This window comes from Callithrix jacchus, chromosome 3 (assembly GCF_049354715.1).
Source record: "Callithrix jacchus isolate 240 chromosome 3, calJac240_pri, whole genome shotgun sequence".
Lineage (NCBI taxonomy): Eukaryota > Metazoa > Chordata > Mammalia > Primates > Cebidae > Callithrix > Callithrix jacchus.
Window position 1 is genome coordinate 98,807,944 of NC_133504.1, and position 17,409 is coordinate 98,825,352.

Here is a 17,409-nt window from a genome sequence, read left to right on the forward strand (position 1 = left end):
ACCCAGCCTAAATTTATTTTAGAGATGGGACATGTGGGGCTCAGAGAGGGCAAGTGGCTTGCTGCAGGACACACAGCACATAATGTCAGAATGAAGATTTTAAATCACATACAGTTTTCATCTCAGGATACTACATCTTCAACATGGTCTAGTCTACATTTGATTTTCCCCTACCTCTTAACCCTCACATTAACAACACTGTGAGCTGGGGAAACAAATCTAACTCCAAATTAACTGTGAGCTAAGTTAATACTTAGCCTCAAATTATGCCATCTAGTGACTAGTTGCCTCACCCAGTAACATACAAGTCTGGTTATATCAGTTTCTCACATAGACACATATTTTATGAACTTAACTGCTACCAATTTTCAAATACGTAAATTGAGAGCCACAACTCTCCAAATCAGATGTTAACAGAGCTTCCCTACAGATGAGTTGCCTAGCAAACCCATCATCATGTTCTGGTTCTTGCACACACACATCCACGCACACACACACGCATGCACACACCCCCACCCCCAACAAGAAAGGGCATAGTAGGCAAGGAGGTTGATGAATTCCTATCCATTAACACCTATTCTATAACTAGTTAGAATCATTTGTTTTTTCCAGGGTAACCATAATACTTTATCTGGCTGCTAAATTTTTCTTTGCAGATAACAGAAATAGAATCTCAAAAATATGTAACATGAAAGGGTGAAGATAGAACTTTCTCTCGAACATTTATAATGAGGGGATAGGTAATCCACATAAATAATGAGTCCAGCATTTTTACAGACTAAATGAGGCCAGTCATTTGTAAAGATACTTTATTTCATACTTCAGCAGCTCTCTGGGACTTTAAAAATGCTGTGCATGGCCATGAGTTAATGCTTGTCCAGGACTGCATACCTTTTAATCCAGCCTGAGAGTGAGCCCTGAAAGCAGTGCATTTAACAGGGGACATCAGTGGCTCACGAATGTTCAGGAAGAGAAGAGAGCCTGCTGACATGAACATTCAGGAAAGAGAGAGAGTGCAAAAAGAGGCTTTCTGCCTTTTTTTCTGTTTTTTTTTTTCAAACAGTGATAATGACGGGAAAAGATAGGCTTGAGGACTCTGGGGGAAGAGGACTCACTAGCCCCTTGGAATATGATTTCCACATTCCCATAGCTGCAATCTGCTTTAAGACTCAAGAGTTTCTGAAGTTCTTTGATATCCGCAGCCAGCTCAATCCACATAAGTGCAACTTTTAAGAGCCACATTTGGGGCTTTGGGTAATATGGCCCTCACCCCTGAACCCTCAAGACCCTAACAATACTGAGAAATTTCTTGGGAATGGGTAATCGTGTGGAATAAGTATGAGAGAGTGGGAAAAGCATGAATTTAGCTCCAGAGAGCCTTGCATGGAGATCTGACTGCACAGCTTACCAGCTGTGTGGTGCTGTGTGGTGCTGGGTGGGACACTTGAATTTGCCAACCCTGTGTCCTCTTCTATAAAGTTCATTCAACAAATACTTATTCAACAGCCACCCTAAGCCACCATGAGCTGTTCTAGGAGATGGGAATACATAGCCTTGCCCTCATGGAGCATCCATGTCAGAGCTCAAATCCTCACAGCAAAGTGTCCTTGGAGAATTATGAGGATCAGAGCTTCAGTCAGGGAGTTCCTAGACCACTGTAGGAGGGCTTAACAGACATCAGCTCCTCCTCTATGAGAAGCTGATACATTCTTGAGGGTCCTCTCAAGAATTCCTGGAGTCCACTCAACAGGCAGAGTCACAGCCATTACCAGGGCACTCATGACCAAATATGGAGCTTGGATATCTCCTGTTTCCTGAGAAGGCTGCAACCAGTCTGGAATCTCTGCACGATCAAACTTTAGACACCTGGCCTTGTCATGAAATGTGGCAAACTCCACCTGGCTCTATGGGGTGGGCTATTTAGAGTTGCATTTCTTGACCCAGGGGACCAGGTACAAATTACTGAATTTCAAAATTCATTTGTTTATCTTTTCTCAGGAATTCAGAGTCAATTCATCCATACACCCACTTTGTAGCAGCCACTGGTTTGGGGAGTGTTAGGGAGAAGTTAGCCTTGACACTGTTGGAGCCTACCGTCTAATGGTTTGTTTGTGTAGGAGGTGGGAGGATGACTGATAAACAGGTACTAAAAAGAGTTGAATAGGCACACAGACCCTTAGTCAGACTGTCAGGGTTCAAATGCCTTGGTTTCTTCGTCTGTCAACTGGGAGAACTCTAATAGGACTGTTGCAGCCATTAAATGAACACGTATGTAATCAAATCACTGGGATGCCACGTAAGTGATTACAGCAGTGTGAAGTCTCATTAAAGGTCTAAGGGGTCAGGGAATGGTCTCTGAGAGAATGTCACTTACTAATAAATAAAAGGAAAGTTGGGTGGCTTCTATTTCAGGTAGGGGAACTGTCAAGTGGTGGCATTAAGGGGAAACATTTTTGATGTTGTTTTGTAGAAACACTGTTGTGAGCTGAGTGCCCGGCCTGTGCGGGGCACTATGCTGGACAATGCAGGCATAGAGGAGGTGATCTTGCCACCCTTCCCTCCAGGAACGCACTCCCTTGGTGAGAGAATGACAGATGAGGCAGCAAGTATGACTGGGTGAGCCAGACAACAAGAGAGCAGCGTGAACAGAAGACTGTAGGGGAACCGACAAGCAACAGTTGATTATGTGGGGGTATGATTTAGCCATGGCTTCGCAGATGATATGATGCTAGAAAGGTGAGGAGTGGTCACAAGGCAGGGAGGCAGAGAAGGGCATTTCATTGTAGGCCAACAGATCAGGGTGGGCAAAGGCCCAGAAATATGGTGCAGCTAGGCGCATTTGAGGAGCAGTGAGGAGTTTCGGGTGACTGGAGTGCATAGCTCCTGGCAGTGGCAAGGGGAGGTGCGGGGGAGAGATGGGACTGGAGCATGAGGTGGGCTTGCTCATCCTGGAGGGTCTTGGAAACCAAGCCAAAAGTTTAGATTTTGTCCTGGAGAGCATTTAGAAAGAGGTCTCTGGCAGCAGCATGGAGGGATGACGTGGAGGCAAGTCAGACAAGAAACAGAGAGGAATCAGGAGACGGCTGCCAAAGTCCACACAGGACAACAGGAGAAACTGAACCATGATTAGGACACGCAGAGTGAAGAAGAGGGAATGAACACCAGAGGCATCGCCTGCAGCACTTAATAACTGGTCGATCGAGGGAGGACTCTAGGTCCTGACAAAGTGACTGAATGAACAGTGGATTATTCTACAGCTTAGAGTGGGGTCTCAGTGACCATGGGTGGGCTAGACAAGTGCAAGCAGAGAGAATGCACGCCTTCCAAAGGACACAGCTGTGCTCAGCTCCAACGGTTACTACAATGGTTACCACAATGGCTATCTATTGCTGGGTAAGAAATTACCCCAACATGTACTACTTAAAACAACAAATGGCCAGGCGTGGTGGCTCACACCTGTAATCCTAGCACTTTGAGAGGCCGAGACAGGCAGATCACCTGAGCCTGACCAACATGGAGAAACCCGGTCTCTGCTAAAAATACAAAATTAGCTGGGCGTGGTGGTACATACCAGTAATCCCAGCTACTCAGGAGGCTGAGTCAGGAGAATCACCTGAACCTGGGAGGCAGAGGTTGCCATGAGCCCAGATCGCACCATTGCATTCCAGCCTGGGTGACAAAAGTGAAACTCATCTCAAACAAACAAACAACAAAATATTATCTCAGTTTTTGTAGGTTAGGAATCCAGGCATGGTTTAACTGGGTCCTCTAACCCATGATCTCTGACAAGACTATAATCAAGATGTCAGCTGTGTCTGTGGTCTTGGCTTAAGGTTGAACTGAGGGAGGATCCACTTCTGAACTCATTCACGTGGTTGTTGGCAGGCCTCAGGTTCTTGGTGGCTGGTGGCATTGGTTCCTTTCCATATGGGTCTCTCCTTAAAGCAGCTCACAACAGGGCAGTCAGCATCCTCCAGAGCAAGTAAAGAAGAAAGAGAACAAGATGGAAGGCAGTCCTTTTGTAACCCAATCTCAAAAGTGACATCCTATCATGTTTGCTAGATTCTATTAATTAGAAGTAAGCCAGGTTCACACCGGGCTGAAACTCAAGGGGAAGAGATTTGACAAAGGCATGCAAACCCAGAGGTAAACATCACTGGGAACCACCTTAGCGACTACACTACAAATTTGCCTTTGAGAATACTACTCAGTGTTGGGACTGCCTGATTTTTGAAGAAAAATTGGAGATCTGATTTTTATGTGAAATCTTCCAATTTTGAAATACTGGCCCTTAATCTCAATAATTTTTTATATGCATTTGTTCAAATAAAACTCTTTCAAGCATGACCCTTGGGAGACCATTATGAATCCTCTGGTACAGGGCAGAGAAAAAGGAGCGGGATTAGAGGGGAGGGGGCAGAGGTTAGGATGTTTCCCTCGTCCTTTTATTTGAGGAAGTCGGGAGAGCCAAGTCATTGTTAAAATGACAGGAGCTCGAGAAAAATGAATGCCAATCGTTCAATCCAGATAAATGTATTCATATAAATTCTATAGTCATGTTGGTAAAGATGACTTGCTTTCATTAAAGAGAAGTCTTTGATCTCTGATCTGACAGCTGCACATCTATATAAAATGAGACACTTTGACGTCTGTAGCTCTGATCTCAATTGGACAGGTGGTTTCCTGCACACTAAGGGAACAAAAAGACAATTGAGCATTATTAGATAGGAGAGAATGTTCTCACACACAGGAAAACAGCTTTTTCCTTTGAAAAAACATGATAAAGAACAGAAAATGACTGACAGAATCAGAGCTTCCCAAATGTCAGAAGAGCTGTTTCAGCCACACTCTGGCCTCTGTTAAGGGAGATTAGAATAGTTTTCAGAAAAGTATTGAACATACCTTAGCATTAGCTGACTCAGGGAGGAATTTGCTGGTAAAATAAGTCTGCTCTTGGAGTATGTCAAAGAGCTAAGATGCAGCTTGAGTTTTTCCTAAACAAAGCAAACACTTTGGTACAGCCTAATTTATTCACATTCACTGAAAAGTTTAGTAAGCAGGAAAACTTCTTAGTGGAAAACCTTTTTTGTGTCTTCATTCAGCAAATACTTGGGGAGTACACACATGGCTAGATGCTGGAGATACTGTGGGAAAGACAGCCAAGGTCACTGCCCCAGTACCTTGCAGGCTAGAGGGCAAGACAGATATGGAATAATGATTAATACCTGAGAACCACTGTGTGTTAACTTTATGTTTACATTATTTACAGATCCAGAGTGTATAAACCTATTTGTCTCTCCAAACCATAAAATGTTACTTTGTTCATACTTGAGCAGTTTTATAACACTTTCGATTATCTCTATATAGCTTTGTACAGATATAAATAAACAAATTGGTTTGATTGTGTATTAAAAAAAAACTCTGAGGCACATTTTGTCAGAGGAAATAGAGGTGCCATGGGAGCGTCACCCCAAGGGGACCTATCTCAAGCCAGTGACTTAGGGAGGGCATCCAGAGAACTCAAAGATGAGTAAGAATTGGCCAGTTCAAGGTGGTGAAGTGGTAGGGTACAGGGGGACACTTTGGGCTGTTTACTGTTTAAGTGGTAACATAGGAAATATTTTCTTCATGTTTCACATTCAGTGTTGGATTTTCTCTTCACCATTCAAATTATTATGGTACATCCTGAAAAAAATCAGCTTACATTTCTACTAGAACTATAAAATAGAAAATAAGCATTTCTTAGAATATGAATAACAGTGGGTTCTTTTGCCTAGAAAGCAAATCCTATATTTTGATCTCATTTCTCTTGTCACATAGAAGAAGCTATGTAAAGCCAAAAGATGAGCACACATGGTAGATAAGGTTGTAGAGAAAACTTATGCGCTGCTGCTGGAATGTAAAATGGTGCAGGCACTTGGGAAGACAGCCTGGCAGTTTCTCAAACAGTATAGAGTTGCCACATGACCCAACAATTCCACTGCTAGGTATGTACACAAGAGAAATGGAAACATATGTCCACACAAAAACCTCCACATGAATGTGTATTCAAAATATCCACAATAGTACAAAAGTGAAAACAACCCAAATGTCCTTCAGCTGCTGAATGGAAAAGCAAAAGGAGGCACAGCCATACAACAGAATATTATTCAGCTGTAGAAAGAAATGACACTGCAGCATGAAGGGACCTTGAAAACATGATGCTAAGTGCAGTAAGTCACAAAAGTCACATTCTCATTCATAAGAAATGTCCAGGCTAGGACAATCTATAGATACAGAAAGTAGATTAGTGGTTGCATGGGCTCGGTGATGAACAGGAGGATGGTTGAGAGTCAGAGTTCAAGGGTGCAGGGTTTCTTTCTGAGCTGAAGGAAACGTTCTAAAATTATGGTGATAATTGCACATATTTAGGAATATACTACAAACCATTAAATTGCATACTTTAAATGAGTGACTCTTCTGGCATGTGAGCTTTATCTCAATGAAGCTGTAAAAAGAAAAGAGCACACAGCAAGCACCCCATCCTTCCTGGCTGGGCAGTGGAGCCCACTAGCACAGATGGGCATAGGGTTTGGCTCCTAATGCCAAAGCACAGCTCTGCTCCTCCAGGCAAGGTTCTTTGCTCTTTGCCTTCTTTTCTTTCTATTCATTTTTTTCTTCATCCTCAATAAATGTCAGGAATACTTAGGTGTTACGTTTTTTCCTTTCTTTTTAAATCTTTACTCACTAGACTCTGGTACTGTATTAGAAGTGCAATATCTTTAACTTTGTTTGGAACTGTGATGCTTTATTCTCTCTACCATACCCAAGACCTTCATTTTCAAATGTTTACCACTGTTTTTAATCATCCCCATGTATTTACATTTCAGCCTTTTCCCCATGGCTTTAAGCTTGCCAGTTCTGCATTAATCTATGAGACTCATGGAGTAGCTGATAACTCATCAGCCAGCCTTGATTCCATTAACTCTTCTCCCCAGGGACCCAGGAATGGGACTGAGGTTAGACATTACTGATCTAATGATCTCAACTGAACCAGTGACAGCAAACATTTTGTATGTCAGAAGAGTTCTTGGGGGAAAATTAATATTGGTGTTTTTACATAGACATGGTCTGAGAGTTGTAAGTAAAAAGAAAAATTAAAATTTATAAATCCACACAATTATTTGGCCACACAATCCTGTTCCCCCTTTTAATACAACAAAATTAAAAATTTTACATCTGGCTTATTCAGCAATTTGGCAAGTCACTGCAAGTTAGAGAATTTCAAATGCCATACATGTTTGGTTGTGGCCGCAAATTTACCTTTCTGCAAATGTAACACACAGCTTAATATTAAATTGTTTGCATTCTATAAACACACATGAAACTGGTGGTGGGAAGTCAGCCCAGAGTAAACGAGGAGTTCATGGGAAAATCTACATGCTTTCAAAAATGTGCTGGAGCTAACTTGTGAAGAAAACAACCCACATGTGGATTATTGAGGGTTAGGTGTGTAATCCCCAAAGAGTAAAACACTGGTTAATGGTTCCTATTGAGAGAAAGAGAGATTTACCACCTGTTTCTGTGCTTTGGGGATTTTACATATATTATCCCAAATACTTTCAATAAACGTACAAGGTAGGCATTATTACCCACATTTTTCTAGATGAGGAAACTGAGGTCCTGAGAAGCTAAGTGACCCAAAGCCATAGAGATACAATAGACGGAGCCAAGACTTGACAGACTTGGGCTTATCTGCCACACAACACTGTACCTTTTGTTAATTCATTCATCTATTCAATCATTACTTATACAAATAACTTCCTTGATGGTGCGACACTATCTGTGTATAATAATTAGCAAAAGAATTCAAAGAAAGAACAGGATAGCAGTTAATGTCTTGATTGTAAATACTTTTAATGGAAAAGCATAAAAAGGATAGGATGACTTAGCAGAGAGTAACATCTACATAAAAACAATAATTTCAAAAATCAAAGATCTCCAGTCAATGGGGGATAGTCTGCCAGAAGATCTGTTAGGTCTTGAAGTCAATTCCAGCAGTGGTATCTCTTTGTGCACAGTGAGCTGCTTTAGATGTTAGTCTAAGAAAGGGTGATTTTTTTCGTTGATATGTAAAGTTCAAAGGAGCTTTGTTATACTGCAAGTTGAATAATAGCAAGCAGGTGAAAATAATTTTGGGTTGACTGGTAAACTGTCCTCCACCCAAATTGCAAATATTTGCGCAAAATCAGGAAAGCACAAAACGGCAAAGTAGCAATGAAAGGAAATGAACCTCCCAGGAATCTGGAAATGGACTTTGATGTCCTTTGATTTTATTGTGTAATCAGCAGTTTAAACCAGGCCAAGACAAATAATAACAAAAATAGTAGTATTTTATCTCTTGGTTGTGTGTTCCGGGTAGATAGCCACTCAACTCATACAAAACACAACACTCGAAGTTCTTAAGAGGAGAGATTTTACTAATAATATTTATTATTATTATTATTAATTTTTAAAGAGAGGAGCCATTCTCATCCCCCTCACTCTCACACTGCCTTGTTGGAAAACCTCCCCAGAAGGCCACACATGGCAATATTCCATAAATTGTCCCTTGCAGTAGAGTAGGAAGGAGCCGGGAAGGCTGTGCCTCCCCCAGCAGTATAATGGCCCTTCAAAGATGTTCACATTTCAATCTCTAGAACCTATGAATATGCTACCTTATGTGGCAAGAGGGAATTTGCAGAAGTAATTAAATTAAGGATCTTGAGATGCAGAGATTATTGTGGATTAGCCAGGCAGACCCAATCTAATCACGTGAGTCCAGAAAAGTGAAGAACATTTCCCAGCTGTGATTAGAAAAAGTTGTGACAATGGAAGGGTCAGAGTGATGCTGTGCCGCTGACCTGGAATATGGAGAGTATGGGCCGTGAGCCAAGGAGTGTGGGCATCCTTTAGCAGCCAGGAAAGGCAAGGAAAAGAATTCCCTGCTTAGCGCTTCCAGAAGGAAGTGCAGCCCTGCTGACAGCTCAACTTTAGCCCAGCGAGATTGATCTTGGACTTCCAATATAAGAGCTATAAAATAATATATTTGTGTTATGTAAAGCCACCAAGTTTATGGTAATTTGTTACAACAGCAATAGAAAACTAATACAGGAGAGACTAAGTCAAGGCAGTTAAACAGCCTGAGGCTTTTCATCAGCGTATCCTTTCTCCCTACTGCTCCGTGTTAAACCAGGAGATGGATACGTCATGGTTGGGGGGATACCTAAGTAATTTCTAGTTTCTTAGACCAAAGTCAAAGCCTGTTGAATTCCATGTTACTTTTACTAATCTATTAGATTATGATTTTGTTTTTATACTCACTAAAGGATATAAATTAAACATTAATGTCTTTAAGATCATTTATTTGCCTCTCCTCTATCTGAAGACCTAGATTGAATTATTAATCAAAAGAATACTTCTTTTATTGTAAAGAAATCTACCCTATAGCCAAGGGCAATTTTCTTTTTTAATTTTTTATTTATTTTTATTTTTAATTGCATTTTAGGTTTTGGGATACATGTGAAGAACATGCAAGATACTTGCAGTGTGATTTGCTGCCTTCCTCCCTTTCACCTATATCTGGCATTTCTCCCCGTGCTATGTCTCCCCAACTCCCCACGCCCTGCTGTCCCTCCCCTATTGCCCCCAATAGACCCCAGTGTGTAGTGCTCTCCTCCCTGTGTCCATGTGTTCTCATTGTTCCACAACCGCCTATGAGTGAGAACATGCGGTATTTCATTTTCTGTTCTGTGTCAGTTTGCTGAGAATGATGTTCTCCAGGTTCATCCATGTCCCTACAAAGGACACAAACTCATTGTTTTTAATTACTGCATAATATTCCATGGTGTATATGTGCCACATTTTCCCTGTCCAGTCTATCATCGATGGGCATTTGGGTTGGTTCCAGGTCTTTGCTATTGTAAACAGTGCTGCAATGAACATTCATGTGCATGTGTCCTTAGAGTAGAACGATTTATAGTTTTTTGGATATATACCCAGTAATGGGATTGCTGGGTCAAATGGAATTTCTATTTCTAGGTCCTTGAGGAATTGCCACACTGTCTTCCACAATGGTTGAACTAATTTACACTCCCACCAACAGTGTAAAAGTGTTCCTATTTCTCCACATCCTCTCTAGCATCTGCTGTCTCCAGATTTTTTTTTTTTTTTTTTTTTGAGACGGAGTTTCGCTCTTGTTACCCAGGCTGGAGTGCAATGGCACGATCTCAGCTCACCGCAACCTCCGCCTCCTGGGTTCAGGCAATTCTGCCTCAGCCTCCTGAGCAGCTGAGATTACGGGCACGTGCCACCATGCCCAGCTAATTTTTTGTATTTTTAGTAGAGACGGGGTTTCACCACGTTGACCAGGATGGTCTTGACCTCTTGACCTTGTGATCCACCCGCCTCGACCTCCCAAAGTGCTGGGATTACAGGCTTGAGCCACCACGCCCAGCCATCTCCAGACTTTTTAATGATCGCCATTCTAACTGGCATGAGATGGTATCTCAATGTAGTTTTGATTTGTGTTTCTCTAATGACCAGTGATGATGAGCATTTTTTCATATGTTTGTTGGCCTCATGTATGTCTTCTTTTGTAAAGTGTCTGTTCATATCCTTTGCCCATTTTTGAATGGGCTTCTTTGTTTTTTTCTTGTAAATCTGTTTGAGTTCTTTGTAAATTCTGGATATCAGCCCTTTGTCAGATGGGTAAACTGCAAACATTTTTTCCCATTCTGTTGGTTGCCGATTCACTCTAATGGCTGTTTCTTTTGCCGTGCAGAAGCTGTGGAGTTTGATTAGGACCCATTTATCTATTTTGGCGTTTGTTGCCAATGCTATTGGTGTTTTGTTCATGAAGTCCTTGCCTATGACTATGTCCTGAATGGTTTTGCCTAGATTTTCTTCCAGGGTTTTTATGGTGTTAGGTCTTATGTTTAAGTCTTTAATCCATTGGGTGTAAGGTGTCAGGAAGAGGTCCAGTTTCTGCTTTCTGCACATGGCTAGCCAGTTTTCCCAACACCGTTTATTAAACAGGGAATCCTTTCCCCATTGCTTGTTTTTGTCACGTTTATCAAAGATTGTATGGCTGTAGATTTGTTGTGTTGCCTCCAATGCCTCTGTTCTGTTCCATTGGTCTATATCTCTGTTTTGGTACCAGTACCCTGCTGTTTTGATTACTGTAGCCTTGTAGTATAGTTTGAAGTCCAGTAGTGTGATGCCTCCCACTGTGTTCTTTTTACTTAGAATTGACTTGGCTATGCAGGCTCTCTTTTGGTTTCATATGAAGTTTAAGGTGGTTTTTTCCAGTTCTGTGAATAAGGTCATTGGTAGCTTGATGGTGATAGCATTGAATCTGTAAATTACTTTGGACAGTATGGCCATTTTCATGATATTGATTCTTTCTAACCATGAACATGAAATGTTTCTCCATCTGTTTGTGTCCTCTCTTATTTCGTTGAGAAGTGGTTTGTAGTTCTCCTTGAAGAGGTCCTTTATGTTCCTTGTTAGTTGTATTTCTAGGTATTTTATTCTCTTTGTAGTAATTGTGAATGGCAGTTAGTTCTTGATTTGGCTCTCTTTAAGTCTGTTATTGGTATTTAGGAATGCTTGTGATTTTTGCACATTGATTTTGTATCCTGAGACTTTGCTGAAGTTGCTTATCAGTTTCAGTAGATTTTGGGCTGAGACGATGGGGTCTTCTAGATTTACTATCATGTCGTCTGCAAATAGAGACAATTTGGCTTCCTCCTTTCCTATTTGAATACCCTTTATTTCTTTTCCTTGCCTGATTGCTCTGGCTAGAACTTCCAGTACTATATTGAATAGGAGTGGTGAGAGAGGGCATCTTTGTCTAGTGCCAGATTTCAAAGGGAATGCTTCCAGTTTTTGCCCATTCAGTATGATATTGGCTGTTGGTTTGTTGTAAATAGCTTTCATTATTTTGAGATATGTTCTGTCACTATAGGGTTTATTGAGGGTTTTTAGCATAAAGTGCTGTTGAATTTTGTCAAAGGTCTTCTCTGCATCAATTGAGATTATCATGTGGTTTTTGTTTTTGGTTCTGTTTATGTGGTGAATTATGTTTATAGACTTGCATATGTTGAACCAGCCTTGCATCCTTGGGATGAATCCTACTTGATCATGGTGGATAAGCTTCTTGATGTGCGGTTGTAATCAGCTTGCCAGTATTTTATTGAAGATTTTTGCATCTATGTTCATCATGGATAATGGCCTGAAGTTTTCTTTTCTTGTTGAGCCTCTGTCGGGTTTTGGTATCAGGATGATGTTGGGCTCATAAAATGATTTGGGAAGGATTCCCTCTTTTTTGATTATTTGGAATAGTTTCAGAAGGAATGGTACCAGTTCCTCTTTGTGTGCCTGGTAGAATTCAGCTGTGAACCCATCTGGACCTGGGCTTTTTTTGTGTGTAGTCTTTTAATTGCTGCCTCGACTTCAGATCTTGTTATTGGTCTATTCATGGTTTCAACTTCTTCCTGGTTTAGGCTTGGGTGGATGCAAGTGTCCAGGAATTCATCCATTTCTTCCAGGTTTACTAGTTTATGTGCACAGAGTTGTTTGTAATATTCTCTGATGATGGTTTGAATTTCTGTGGAATCTGTGGTGATTTCCCCTTTAATGTTTTTTATTGCATCTATGTGGTTATTCTCTCTTTGCTTTTTAATCTGGCTAGTGGTCTATTTTGTTGATCTTTTCAAAAAACCAGCTCTTGGATTTATTGATTTTTTGAAGGGTTTTTCGTGTCTCAATCTCCTTCAGTTCAGCTCTGATCTTTGTTATTTCTTGTCTTCTGCTGGGTTTTGAGTTTTTTTGATCTTGCTCCTCTAGCTCTTTCAATTTTGATGATAGGGTGTCAATTTTGGATCTTTCCTTTCTTCTCATGTGGGCACTTATTGCTCTATATTTTCCTCTAGAGACTGCTTTAAATGTGTCCCAGAGATTCTGGTATGTTGTGTCTTGCTTCTCGTTGGTTTCGAAGAACTTCTTTATTTCTGCCTTCATTTCACTGTTTATCTAGTCAACATTCAAGAGCCAGTTGTTCAGTTTCCTTGAAGCCGTGCAGTTCTGAGTTAGTTTCTGAATTCTGAGTTCTAACTTGATTGCACTGTGGTCTGAGAGACTGTTTGTTATGATTTCCATTCTTTTGCATTTGCTGAGGAGTGCTTTACTTCCAATTATGTGGTCAATTTTAGAGTAGGTGTGATGTGGTGCTGAGAAGAATGTATACTCTGTGGATTTGGGGTGGAGAGTTCTATAAATGTCTATCAGGTCTGCTTGTTCCAGGTCTGAGTTCAAGTCCTGGATAACCTTGTTAATTTTCTGTCTCGTTAATCTGTCTAATTTTGACAGTGGAGTGTTAAAGTCTCCCACTATTATTGTGTGGGAGTCTAAGTCTCTTTGTAAGTCGTTAAGAACTTGCCTTATGTGTCTGGGTGCTCCTGTATTGGGGTTGTATATATTTAGGATCATTAGCTCTTCTTGTATCGATCCTTTTACCATTATGTAATGACCTTCTTTGTCACTTTCGATCTTTGTTGCTTTAATGTCTATTTTATCAGAGATGAGAATTGCAACTCCTGCTTTTTTTTTTGCTCTCCATTTGCTTGGTAAATCTTCCTCCATCCCTTTTTTTTGAGCCTTTGTGTATCCTTGCATGTGAGATGGGTTTCCTGGATACAGCACACTTACGGGTTTTGGCTTTTTATCCAATTTGCCAGTCTGTGTCTTCTGATTGGTGCATTTAGCCCATTTACATTTAGGGTTAATATCGTTATGTGTGAATTTGATACTGCCCTTTTGATGCTAGCTGGCTGTTTTGCCCATTAGTTGATGCAGATTCTTCATTTTGTTGATGCTCTTTAGCATTTGGTATGTTTTTGGAGTGGCTGGTACTAGTTGTTCCTTTCTATGTGTAGTGCCTCTTTCAGGAGCTCTTGTAAAGCAGGCCTGGTGGTGACAAAATCTCTGAGTCCTTGCTTGTTCGCAATGGATTTTATTTTTCCTTCACTTCTGAAGCTCAGTTTGGCTGGATATGAAATTCTGGGTTGAATGTTCTTTTCTTTAAGGATGTTGAATATTGGCCCCCACTCTCTTCTGGCTTGTAGGGTTTCTGCTGAAAGATCTGCTGTGAGTCTGATGGGCTTCCCTTTGTGCGTGACCCAACCTTTCTCTCTGGCTGCCCTTAGCATTTTCTCCTTCATTTCAACCCTGGTGAATCTGACAATTTTGTGTCTTGGTGTTGCTCTTCTTGAGGTATATCTTTGTGGGGTTCTCTGTATTTCCTGGACTTGAATATTCGCCTGCCTTGCTTGGTTGGGGAAGTTTTCCTGGATAATATCCTGAAGAGTATTTTCCAGCTTGGATTCATTCTCTTCGTCACTTTCAGGTACGCCTATCAAACATAGATTAGGTTTCTTCACATAGTTTCACATTTCTTGGAGATTTTGTTCATTCCTTTTTGTGCTTTTTTCTCTCATCTTGCCTTCTCGTTTTATTTCATTGAGTTGATCTTCGACCTCTGATATCCTTTCTTCTGCTTGGTCAATTCGGCTGTTGAAACTTGTGCATGCTTCAGGAAGTTCTCGTGTTGTGTTTTTCAACTCCATCAATTCACTTATATTCTTCTCTAAGTTGTCCATTCTCATTATCATTTCCTCAAATCTTTTTTCCAGGTTCTTAGTTTCTTTGCATTGAGTTAGAATATGTTCTTTTAGCTCACAGAAGTTTCTCATTACCCACCTTCTGAAGTCTGATTCTGTCATTTCATCACACTCATTCTCCATCCAGTTTTGTTCCCTTGCTGGTGAGGAGTTGTGATCCCTTGTAGGAGGAGAAGTGTTCTGGTTTCAGGTGTTTTCCTCCTTTTTGTGCTGGTTTCTTCCCATCTTTGTGGATTTATCCACCTGTCGTCTGTGTAGTTGCTGATTTTCAGATTGGGTCTCTGAGTGGACATCCAGATTGTTGATGATGCAGTTATTTCTGTTTCTTAGTTTTCCTTCTAACAGTCTGGCCCTCTGCTGTAGGACTGCTGAGGTCCACTCCAGGCGCTGCTTGCCTGGGGATCACCTGTAGCAGCCTCTGCACTTTCACTGGGAGCTGCAATCCTAAGCTGCTCCTAGAGGGCCATCTTGGATCTTCCTCCAGCCAAGGGCAATTTTTACCTTAAGACTGATGGCTTCAGTTGGACCAAACAATATAAAACCAGACAGTATTCACTGGACCCACAAACAAATATTATTGTTATTATCACTATCACAAATAACAAAACTTGGGCATGTTCAAATATACTTATCACTATTGCTCAAAACAACCCTCATACACATTTCACTTATGAACATATTAATTAAAAGCATTTGGTCTTAGGCCCACATATAAATAAGGTATAAAGTAATAAATTAACTTTCAATGGATAGGTCCTCAATCACGGACCTTTCTGGATTAAACAAAACCAAATCTTCTGACTCTCTTTGTTACATAAGCCAGACTAATATTATCTTCTCTTTGAAGATTATCTTCTATCTGTTTATGCCAGAAGTAGAAGGGTAGGAAAAAAACGCTTGTATTTACACTCACAGCTTATTATTTCTCTCCCCATTCGTGTTCTTGTCCAATGAGAGGAGTTCTTTTAAACTTCCTCTGGAGTGATTGATCTTTGACTCTGATACCGAATTAGCTACTTGGTCCACAGCCCTGAGTTACAGAGCCCTCTCATCCCAGATCTTTCGTTGGGAGTTATGGAACAAAGGAGCCCTACCTGGCTTTCCCTACCTAGCCCACCAGTGGCAAACCCAGACAAAGAACTTTACATTTGAAACCCCTCTGGTTCCTGGATGGAGGCATGGAGCCAGAAAACTCCTGCCTTTGAAATCATACCCTTCCCGGACCCAGAAAGAGAAGTTTTTTTGGCATAGTCCCTCATTACCACTTTCCAACTCTTATAACGATTCCTTTTTCATTTACTCACTCTCTTTCCCACTCATCACGGCCTTCTTTTACCCAGTAGGGATGGTCTAAATTTTATTCCCAGATGCCAAAGCCTAAATGATAAAATTTAAATATATAAAGGACTTAACCTGGCTGGGCACAGTGACTCACACCTGTAGTCCCAACACTTTGGGAGGCCGAGGCAGGTGGATCACCTGAGGTCAGGAGTTCAAGACCAGCCTGGCCAACATGGTAAAACCCCGTCTTTACTAAAAATACAAAAGAATTAGCCAGGTGTGGTGGTGGGCACTTGTAATCCCAGCTACTCAGAAGGCTGAGGCAGGAGAATCACTTGAATCCAGGAGATGGAGGTTGCAGTGAGCTGAGACTGTGCCATTGCACTACAGCCTGGGCAACAAGAGTGAAATTCTGTCTCAAAAAAAAGAATATACCTGTGACAAAGCTTCAGATAATTTAGCAATGTGAAAGGCAGGTTACTCTGAAGTATGAATGAAGTATAAATGAAGGTTAAGCTTCAGGCCCCTTTCATGGTGGGTCTTCTCATGCCTGGACTCCTTAGAAGGTCCCAGGAAGGATCCTGACACATACATTCACATACATGTAGATTTTTGTGAAATTTGCAAAAGTAAAATCTTTTGTCTTTTTTTTGTTTAAGAAATAGGGTTTTGCTCTATGGCCCATGCTGGAGTACAGTTCCATAGTCATAGCTCACTGCAGCCTTAAACACCTGGCTCAGCCTCCAAGTCACTGGAATTAAAGGCTTGAGCCGCTGCACCTGGCTCAAAAGTAAAATATTTGTATTGCAATTGGTTATGACCTTGTCTCCTTCCACTTAGACTTCCCATCTTTCACATTGCAGTCAGGTGGTATTACTGGGGACATAAGTGTTTTGGGGAGCTGACTAAGGGAAAGTTGTATTGGGGAATATATTAAACTGTGGTTTTTAGTAGGATATATTTCTGAGAGTCAAGTCACTTCTTTACATAGTTAAGCTATTACTGACTGATCTGGCATAGAAATGGCTTCCAGATTCTTCTCCTGTGCTTGAGCCAACATACCAGGCATCATGTTGAAGGACTAGGGCTAGAGGCCATATCAGAATATATATATATATATATCCTACTATCCTGTAGTAGGAGTATATGGGGAGAGAGAGAAGCAAGGTCTGCAATGTGCAGAGCCAGAAGCAATTCTGTGGAAAATTCCTTCAAACATCTAACATGTAAAATTGTAAACAAAGGATTCGATTGTCATCAATGCCCTATCAAGACAGAAATTCTCTCCTGTTCAGGAACATACTTAATAATACATTATACATAATTATAAACCTAAAATTCATTTTCATGAAATCATCTAAAGTAGATTTTATCAGAATTCTTGGGTTTCTGATGCATTATCCTGTAGCAGTGAACACATCTATGTGTG